This window comes from Octopus bimaculoides, chromosome 8 (assembly GCF_001194135.2).
Source record: "Octopus bimaculoides isolate UCB-OBI-ISO-001 chromosome 8, ASM119413v2, whole genome shotgun sequence".
NCBI lineage: Eukaryota > Metazoa > Mollusca > Cephalopoda > Octopoda > Octopodidae > Octopus > Octopus bimaculoides.
Window position 1 is genome coordinate 12,586,131 of NC_068988.1, and position 10,722 is coordinate 12,596,852.

The window sequence follows — 10,722 nt, forward strand, 5'->3', positions numbered from 1 at the left end:
TATATATATATATATGGGCACAAACATGTATGTATTTGTATGAGGGGGTGAAAGTGTAAGGGAAAATTAGAGTGTAATAATAATAATAAACGGAAATACCTCATATGCTATGTTCAAATGATACGCGTCTGTGTGCGTACGTGTGTGTGTGTGTCTGTATCTGTGTGTCTGTATTTGAATGTGTGTATTTTATTGACAAGCAATCAATGTACATATAAATTGATATATAATTACTAATATATGTATATATGTATGTAGATATATATGCATGTGATGTATGCATGTAAGTATGAAGTTGCATGCAATATTCTTTTCGGCAATAGTTACAGAAATATGACATTGATAGATATCAACAGACAGGCAGACAGGCAGGCACACGGGTAAATAGATAGATAGATAGATAGATAGATAGATAGATAGATAGATAGATAGATAGATAGATAGATAGATAATCTGACATACAGATTAACAGACAAAGATAGCTTATTCATGCAAGTTACAAAACGTTTCAACCTCAGGACATCGTGTTGATTAATTTTACACATCCCAAATAATGATTATACAATATATTAATCTTACATACTCATATAAAACTCTACATATCGATTGCATTGAGTCAATTTACTTGAAATATGGATAGCCTTGGTATGTGTATACGTTTGTCTGCTCTACATATTTATTTGTGTATAACCTTTTATAATTTTCAATATATATGTGTGCGTGTTGTTGACGTTGTAATTTGGGAAGGTCATTCTGCCAATATATCAGACGTACTGTTTATAGTTTCATTATCAATTTACTAACTAGTGAATGAATTAATAGTTTTGTGTAAGAACTTCGGTCTCACGCTATGGTCTTCTCGATAACGTATCCTTCATGCACTCCGTGCTATCTACGCACGTATTCTGTACTCTGTGCTTAAACTAAACCATGCTAAAGCCAGATAGATATGTAGATATATGAATTAAAACTGCAAAGCAAGCTTCTTACTCATACAGTCATATCCGCGTCTGTATATAGTATCTTTAAATCAGTTTGTTTTATTACTTATTACCTGCTGATGAAGGCAATGTGTAATATAGATAATTTTATTAACACATTTCTTCTAGAAACACAGAACCATGTCCAGGAAAATAACATATGGAATACATATATATGTTTATTTTAATATATGATCCTTGAATTATTTTCAATGTGTATTTAGCTACGTGTGTGTGTGTGTATGCGTGTTTGCCTTTATATATGTATGTGTGTGTATATATATATGTGTGTATATATATATATATATATTGTAAATTGTAGGTGTATATATACATATAGGCTAGATAGTAAAAGAAAATCTTTAATAAAACAGGGATTCACGCACACAAATACGAGAGAGAGAGAGAGAAAGAGAGAAGGTGTGTGTGTGTGTGTGTGTGTGTGTGTGTGTGTGTGTGTGCGTACGTCCGTGTGTGCGTGCGTGCATGCATGCGTGTGTGTAAGTGTTCTTAAATACTATGACACTCTTCTATGTATTCAGCATCTTCTTTATAACGCTTTTGTTGTTTCTTCTTCAATGGTTTTCACGTTGTGATGACTGCATAGTCACGTGACAACTTCTAACTTTCTAAGTCCACTTTTTAATTAGAATCCTGCAGTATTTAGTTTAATGACAAACGTTGCAATATAGATGGTTAAATTCCCAGCAAACCGAATATGAGAAGTGGATTTCGATTCCTAGTCATAGCTGTTTCACTTACTCCGGAAATACTCGTAGTAGATCCATGTATCTCATTATTGAATTCATTATTGTTAATCAGGTGGTTTATAATTACCCCTTTCACAAAATAGCAAATAATTCGGCCTATTTATCAAACTATGGCATAACTTATCAATAAACATATTTATTATAACGATAAAGTAATACTATTGAATATAAACTTTTGTAGGCGAAAATTCTACGACTACTTTCAGTCTCAAGAAATTGAACTTCACCTACTTATAGCTGGTGAATTGTGGCATTGAATATAAAGTGTCTTAATCATAGATACACTGCAAACCAACTGTAACCGGTTTCGAATCTCTGACACTTAAGTTGGGTGTCAGACATGCAATGAACTCGGCAGTGGAGTAGCCTCTATTTAGTGGCACGACTTGTTAGAAATAGCATCCAAATTTTCTTCCAATCACACGATACTGTCGTGAAGAAATGACTCGTTAATAATGTGATCTTAGATACACAGTCACTGATAAAACAAAAGCAAAAAAAAAAAACAGAAAGAAAGCAAAAAGACAGGATGGTCACGGCTAGATAGCCTTTTGATAATTGATCTGGTTATTCTGGTCTGACCTGGGGCAAGAAATTAAATACTACCACCACCGTCAAGAACAACAACAACATCATCAACAACACCACCGCCTGTAGATTCCTAAGCATGAAACTTTTTTAACTCTTATTTCATAATTGGATGACTACTGAAATTTAAGCATCTATTTAATGCCCTAAGAGCATATCTTGTTCAGAGTCCGTCCCTCTCCACAGAAGATTGTTGACTATTTTCCATATAACAGCGCCATGGTAAGGCGTCACCATGCCCAGGGTCCGTCCCACCCCTCCACCCACACTCAGGCTATTAAATATTAACCATCTAACGTTTCCATCAATGGTCAGTCACCAGAGCAAGAATCCGTCCCTCTCCAGGCTATTGACAGTGGCCAGGAACTTCAAATGTAAGGATTAGATAAAGTGAAATGGCTCAACTGGGAATCGAACTTCCATCTCATTGCTCACCTTGTAGGTGCTCTAGCACTCCAGCGCTTCTAGTGATTGTAATGATTTCAAATGTAAAGTACGATTAAATGTCTAAATATTTGTAATGAGCTGTTTAATAATAAGACTGGAATATTTTGGACTGTTAAACTCATCTTTATATATATATATATATGTGTGTGTGTGTGTGTGTGTGTGTGTGTGTGTGTGTTTAAATATATATATATATACATGTATATATATATATAAATATACTTATATATATATAAATATACTTATATATATATACATATATATACATATATATACATATATATGTATATATACATATATATACATATATATACATATATGGGAGAATATACAAAAAATAACAACAGACGAGGACAGGTGGTGTAAATAACAAAAGTATATATTAGTATGACGCTCGACAGATATATATATACATATATATATACATATATATATATATGTACATATGAATGTGTGTGTGTATCATATATATACACATACACACACATATATATATATACATACATATACAAATATATTACGTATATCATCATCATCATCATGATTATTTATTATTATTATTATCATTATTATTATTATCATTATTATTAAGGCGGCGAGCTGGCAGAATCGTGAGCACGTTAGACGAAATGCTTAGCGGTATTTCGTCCGTCGCTACGTTCTGAGTTCAAATTCTACCGAGGTGGACTTTGCCTTTCATCCTTTCGGGGTCGATAAATTAAGTACCAGTTGAATACCGAGGTCGATGTGATCGACTGCCCACACCCCCAAATTTCAGGCCTTGTGCTTATAGTAGAAAAGATTATTATTATTACTACTACTACTACTACTACTACTACTACTAAGGTGGCGAGCTGGCAGAATCGTTAGCACACTGGACGGAATGCTTAGCGGTATTTCGCCCGCCGCTGTGTTCTGAGTTCAAATTCCGCCGAGGTCGAATTTGCCTTTTACCCTTTCAAGGTCGATAAAATAAATGCCAGTTGAACACTGGGGTCGATGTAATCGACTCATCCCCACCCCACCCCCAAAACTGCTGCCCTTTTGGAAAATTATGACACCATTATTATTATTATTATAACGATGTTAAAGACCACTTGTTTTGTACATCAACGCACTGGAATTAACTTACGGTTTATGCTTAAACTAAGCACAAACCGCATTGGTCTTACTGCTGTCCCATCCCCCGTCCCCAAATATTGATGGCCTTGTGCCAAAATCTGAATCAATCCTTAGGAAGAAAAATGAATAAATAAATAAATGAATAACAAGCATTATGTACACGAATCACACGGACAAGAGAGTGAGCAGAAGTGAGACGTTAACCGGGAATTAAACTTCTGGGTATTTCTTGTATACTACATTTTCCCTTTTCCTTTCTTTTCTTTTCTTTTAGTTGTTTCAGTCATTAGACCGCGGCCATGCTGGGGCACCGCCTTCAAGAATTTTAGTTGAACGAAACTTTGTTTTATTTTTTTTAAGTCTGTTACTTATTCTATTAGTCTCTTTTGCCGAACCGCTAGTTACGGGGACAAACACAAAGACACACACACATATAAATAAATATGTGTGTGTGTTTGTGTGTGCGTGTATGTATATAGACATATATACATCACACATATACAAACACACACACATATATATATATATATATATATGTATGTGTGTGTGTGTGTGTGTGTGTGTGTGTGTGTGTGTGTATTATATATATATATATATACAGACATACATGTATATATATATATATATATATATATATATATATATATATATATATATATATATATATATATATATATATATATATATATATACAACGATGGGATTCTTTCAGTTTCCGTCTACCAAAACCACTCACAAGGCTTTGGTTAGCCGAGGCTATAGTAGAAGACGCTTACCCAAGGTGCCACACAGTAGGACTGAACCCGGAACCTTGTGGTTGAGAAACTAACTTTTTATCACACAGCAAAGCCAACCCCCCATTTTTTGGTGGGGCTAAATTTAGGAATTTAAGTCTCTATCATGAGCCCCTGGGTCAAAAGACTGGAGCTTAACCTGATTTCCATGGAGCATAAATGACTGAGATTACATCACTCCCCCCGAATAGGACGCTAGTCCATCGCAGGGTTAACTCCCCAGATATTGCTGTAACTCACAACTGTGCTGACTGGAGCAACGTGAAGTGAATTCGTTTTTGCTCAAGAATGCAACGTACTGCCTGGTCTAAGAATCGTAAACACGATCTGACGAACATGAGTGCAATACCTTAACCTCTAGGTCACGCACCTTTACGCTTTTCGAAAATGATAAATTCAGTATAAAATATCATAGCTAATAGTAACACAAATTTGTTAAAACAGAAATGAGTGGAAGGTATTTAACAAAATGTGTGTCATATATGTATATATCGGATTTCAAACAGACTAAGAGTCGTGCATGCACAATCATATGTCACTGATATACATGTATGCCTGTATATCATGTCTCTATTTACACTTACGCTGTACATGCATATGCGTATGTGCATGTATCTGCTAACATACACTTTCATTTAAATATATGTATTGGATTTATTAGTTTTTGTTATTGTTGTTGTTTTTTTTGTTTCTTTCTTTTTTTATATAAAAAATTTTTTCTAAAAAAAAAATGCAAAAACGTGATGACATTCAGAAATGTAAAAACACTAATGTTTCCTTTAAACAAATTGTGAAATGAAATCTAAACCATTTTATGCATACCTGTTTACACATATATACACATATTACACATATTACACACTTACACACAGAGTCAAACACAGAATCATACTCACATACACACAAACACTCACATATTCAAACACACAAACACATAAACACACACATACACACATACACACACACATAAACACACACACACAGCAAACTACGGGAACACCATCGTAATTTGTATTTTCTACAATATAAAAAAAAAATTATGTATTCATATTCTGGAATCTACGTTTTGCTAGAACAAAAAAAGAATTGTTTAGCAACGCTCAAAGACGTTTTTTAATCAAAATTTTTCACCCTTTCTTACGAACAAAGCGATAAATTTATATTCATACACGCCATGTTGTGAAAACTTGTTCGTTTATGTCCATCATCATTCATTTTGTATTTATTACAGTATGTATGTGCGTGTGTGAGTGCGCGTGTGTGTGCGCGTGTATGCGCGCGTGTGAGTGTGTGTGTGTGCGAGTCTGTGTGTATGAGCATAAATGTGTGTATAAGTATATATATATGTGTGTGTGTGTGTGCGTGTATGTATATATATGAGTGTGTATATATATATATATATATATATATATATATATATATATGTGTGTGTGTGTGTGTGTGTGTATGTATAAATATATATATATGTAGATATATAAGTGTGTGTATATATATATATATATATATATATATATATATATATATATATATATATATATACAATATTTTATATATATATATACACACGCACATATATATGTGTATACATACACACGTATATATATATATATATAACATTATATATGTGTGTGTTTATAAATGTGTGTGTGTATGTATGTATGTATGTATGTATGTATGTATGTATGTATGTATTAGAATAAAAAAATATTGTCTGCACCAGGACTATCTGTATATTTTTCATTAAGAATCCATATTAGTAACACAGATCGAAGATTCCAATTAGGAAACCATATTAGTTGCACTGATCAAATATTCCAATTATGAATCTTTATTAATTACACTCATCAAATATTCCAATTGTCTCAAAGAATTTCTTTTAGATGAACATTTTTTATGAAGAATTTTTGTGTACATTTTGTTTTTTATCTTTTTTTTTTGTGCGTTGTAAAAAAAATTAATCACCACCCACTCCACACCCATTCCGGAAAAAAATATTGATAATGGGAGGTCTTTCTTTTTTTAATTGATTGGAAATAATTAAACCTTTAATCGGGTCGCTGTATTTTTCTTTTCTTCATTTTTTTTCTTTTTATTTTAATTTAATAATATAAATTAAAAAACTTCAAAGTGTAAGAATTTGTTTGGAAAACAAAAAACATAATGAACAATAAAAGGGAGATTGTTATATAGATTCTTCTTTTAATTTCTTGCTGCTGCTGCTGATGCTGCTGCAGCAGCAGACTGTAATTTCGAAAAATCAACATCCAATGAAAAATGTATTTCACAATCTATCCGTATGTTGTCGATGAATAAAGTCGTTTAATTCACATGTTTATAATACCACGAACAGGCCAAGATTGCAGGCGCCACTTCCAAGGAAGGCACAAAGAAATAGAACGAACTACGCAAGTCCAGAACCAACATTTGGCATTCAGTCGCAACAGAACCACCAATGCCCGATCTGCAGCAGAGACTTCTTAGCATGCATTGGACTGATTGGCCAAAACCGGATACAACGTGTCCCATCTTCTCCCATATGATGTCCTTGGTCAACGTTGACAAGGACGGACGAACGAACGAACTAACAAAGTAACTCACTAACTTACTAATAAACTGACCAGGTTTCTGAAAAACAAAAGAAAACTGTACATTGTAGCAATACAGTACAGGATGACTGACCATATATGAATACCAAGGAAGAAATGAAAATTCAAAACCTGAAGAGGGCGCTGCTGTGCTCAGAAGGAAAAATAATGTCTTTCGCTTCATAAATTAATAAGCAACTTATTTTTTGCTGATTTCAGCCACTAGACTGCGGCCATGCTGGAGTACCACCTTGAAGAATTTTTTTAGTCGAAAATATGAATCGACCCTGGAACTGTTTATTTATTTATTTTTTTTTTTGTAAGCCTAAACCTGGTACCTTTTCTATTAGTTCTTTGGCTGAACCACTAAGTTATGGGGACGTAAACGCCCGTTGTCAAGCAGTGTGTGTGTGTGTGTGTGTACATACGAGAGGTGTATGAAAAGTCATGAGCCTCAAAAAAACAAAAAAGGCCTTGAAGGTTCAAAACTTTTCATACACCCCTTGTATATGTATATATCTGTATATGTATAATCTAAATGCAGACGAGCCTCTCCCCAGCTATGATGTAGAGGCTCCCACGTGGGCTCCACGCGTTCAAATTAATTTGAATGTGATCGTTTTCATCAACTTATAACGCAGAAAGAGCAACGAACTAGTGGGCGACAAACCCAAAGAGTATGTCTTCAATATGTAAGGGTCATGACGTTGCATGACCCCTATTTTTTCAAGATCACTAATTTCAATGAGACTACAGAGCATAACAAAGAGATAGAGGCCGTTGATACATACGAGAGGGTGCTGAAAAGTTCCTGGCTTGGCGTAAAAGAAAATACAGGTGGATCAGTTAATCATGGTTTTACTCGGCATATTCCCCTCTCAGGTTCACACACTTATTGCAGCGGCCCTTCAGTTTTTCTAAGCCCTGTAAAATAACTCGGAAGGTTGGGCCTCCAGCCAGGCCTTTCGCCACACCCTTAAAACCCAGAAACTTTTCGTCACCCCCTTGTAGAATTAAATGTAAATGCTAAATTCAAGTTATTATTTTAAAGCTAGTTAAACCCTTCAAGACGGTGCACCAGCATGGCCACAGTCCAATGACTGTAAAAGGATAAGAGAATCACAAAAGGAGTAAAACAAGTAAAAAGATGAGAGGATTGAAGCTGGATCATCTACTCAGACTTCTTTATATTGAGACACAGACCAGTTTTGGCAGCAGCATTCCCATAAGATGCTAAGGAATCTGGCACATCACACAATCGATCAGCTGCGAAGGCAGAGTCGTCGACATAGTCTCGATCAGAGAATGAAATATTGGATTCAAATTTTGGTACAAGGCCCGCAACTTCGGGGGAGGGGTAAGTCGATTCCAATGACCCCCGTGCGAAGCTGCTACTTATTTTATCGACCCCGAAACGATGAAATACAAAGTCGACCTCGGCGGAATTTGAACTCAGAACGTAAAGACGGGCGAAATGTCGCTAAGCATTTTGCGCGGCGTACTAACGACTCTGCCAGCTCCACCACCTTAAACTGAGTTAATATAGGAGAAAGATACCTCGTGTGGTGTCGTGAAATTCTTCAAAGTAGATAGAGGCTGCTTGGAAAAGAAAGCAACTTGAAATATCAACAAAACAAAATATTATAACAGAAGAGTAGAGACGAAGTTTTTTGGACTAAGAGTTGATTGCAAATTTTTTTTTTCCTTTTTTATTATTATTATTATTATAATTCAGAACAAAGAAATTGGTTAAACAGTTAAGTTTTAACATCATAAATAAAATTCAAATGTTACATACGCACTCACACATCTCCCACACATGTCCACACATACTGCACAAGGAGGATACATGGGCTCTGCCCCTCCTCCCCCTCCTTTAAGTCAAGTAAACAGAAAATTAAAAAACATAATAATAATAATAAAAGAGCTCGCATTCAGTTGCAGTTTTATATATGCATTCACGTGCATGTGTGTATTATATACATATATGAGTATATGTTACATACATTCAAACTCTTACAAAATGCATATACACGAGATGCACGAGTGTACATGTAGAGTACATATATATATATATATATATGCAAACATAGCGTATATAGTGCATAATTCACATTACATACACACGCGCACGCACACATATATACATGTATGTATATACATTCATACACACACAGGGCATATAAAACAAAGCAGTTATCTAATATATACACATCAGCCACAGTGACAACCTAAAACATGGAATGATTCTCTTATCATGTCACTGTAGCATCTACTAATCAATTACTCATCTTTAAATGTTTTTCCCAATTATGTAACAAATTAACTGTTTTAATTATTACTTAGATCGAAAGACAAACAGCAACTTCTGAATGCTTCAGCTCCATGACAAACTATTAACATATAAGAAATTAAACAAATGACAACGGTGTAAGAAATTATCATGAACATCATTAACTTACAGCTGTTTCAGTTATTAGGCAGAGTGCATTCCTAGTTGAATACTTCTGTTTCACTCTATAGCTTCACAGGAGCTTAAAACACAAGCATTCAACTATGAGCACATTGTATTTTATCACAGAAACAGCTGTTAGTAATGTAACACATGATATAATTTCTTATTTCAGTCATTTTCATTTCTTCTGACTGTTCTGATACTCAACTGAGGCTTCATTCTGAAGCAATATACATACTGAGTTTGAACATCAGGTTATTAGTATCATTATGCCGATATATGTAAAGATGTAAATTTCAAACAACGATAATGAGTAATCAACACCGCATTGGTGGATAAAATTTCTTTATTTGTGTATTAAGGTTACCATTGGTTTCATGTTAAGAAAATTACCTTAAAATCCTAATTTTCTAAACCAATCACACAGAGAAATGGTGTTCGTCTCCAATTTTCCACCAATGCAGTATACATATATATATAAAACAATCGAGGTTTACAGTCGATTCATGGTTTATCCCATTTTAATTTTTCTTTTTTTAATTGATTAATTTCCCCATCTTTGATTGGAGTTATTTTGATATATTTTTTCTTAATATAGTGTGATGTCCTTATATTCTTTTTGAGATCTTAGTCTACAATATTAATTTCTCAGTCTCACTTTCTCTCCTACACAAATTATATACACATGTACGCATATACATACATACATACATACATACATACATATATATATATATATATATATATATATATATATATATATATGTGTGTGTGTGTGTGTGTGTGTGTATATATATATATATGCAAGTATTACACTGGTGTGAATGCAAGTTAAGCAAATGAATGTACTCAATACAGTGAAATACTGTGGAATAACTTTTATTTATTTATCATGAGTCACATGAGAGCCAGGAATGTGAAATTCTTGAGTAGCAACTCACACAGACTCACCCACACATACGTATATATATCCATTTATAT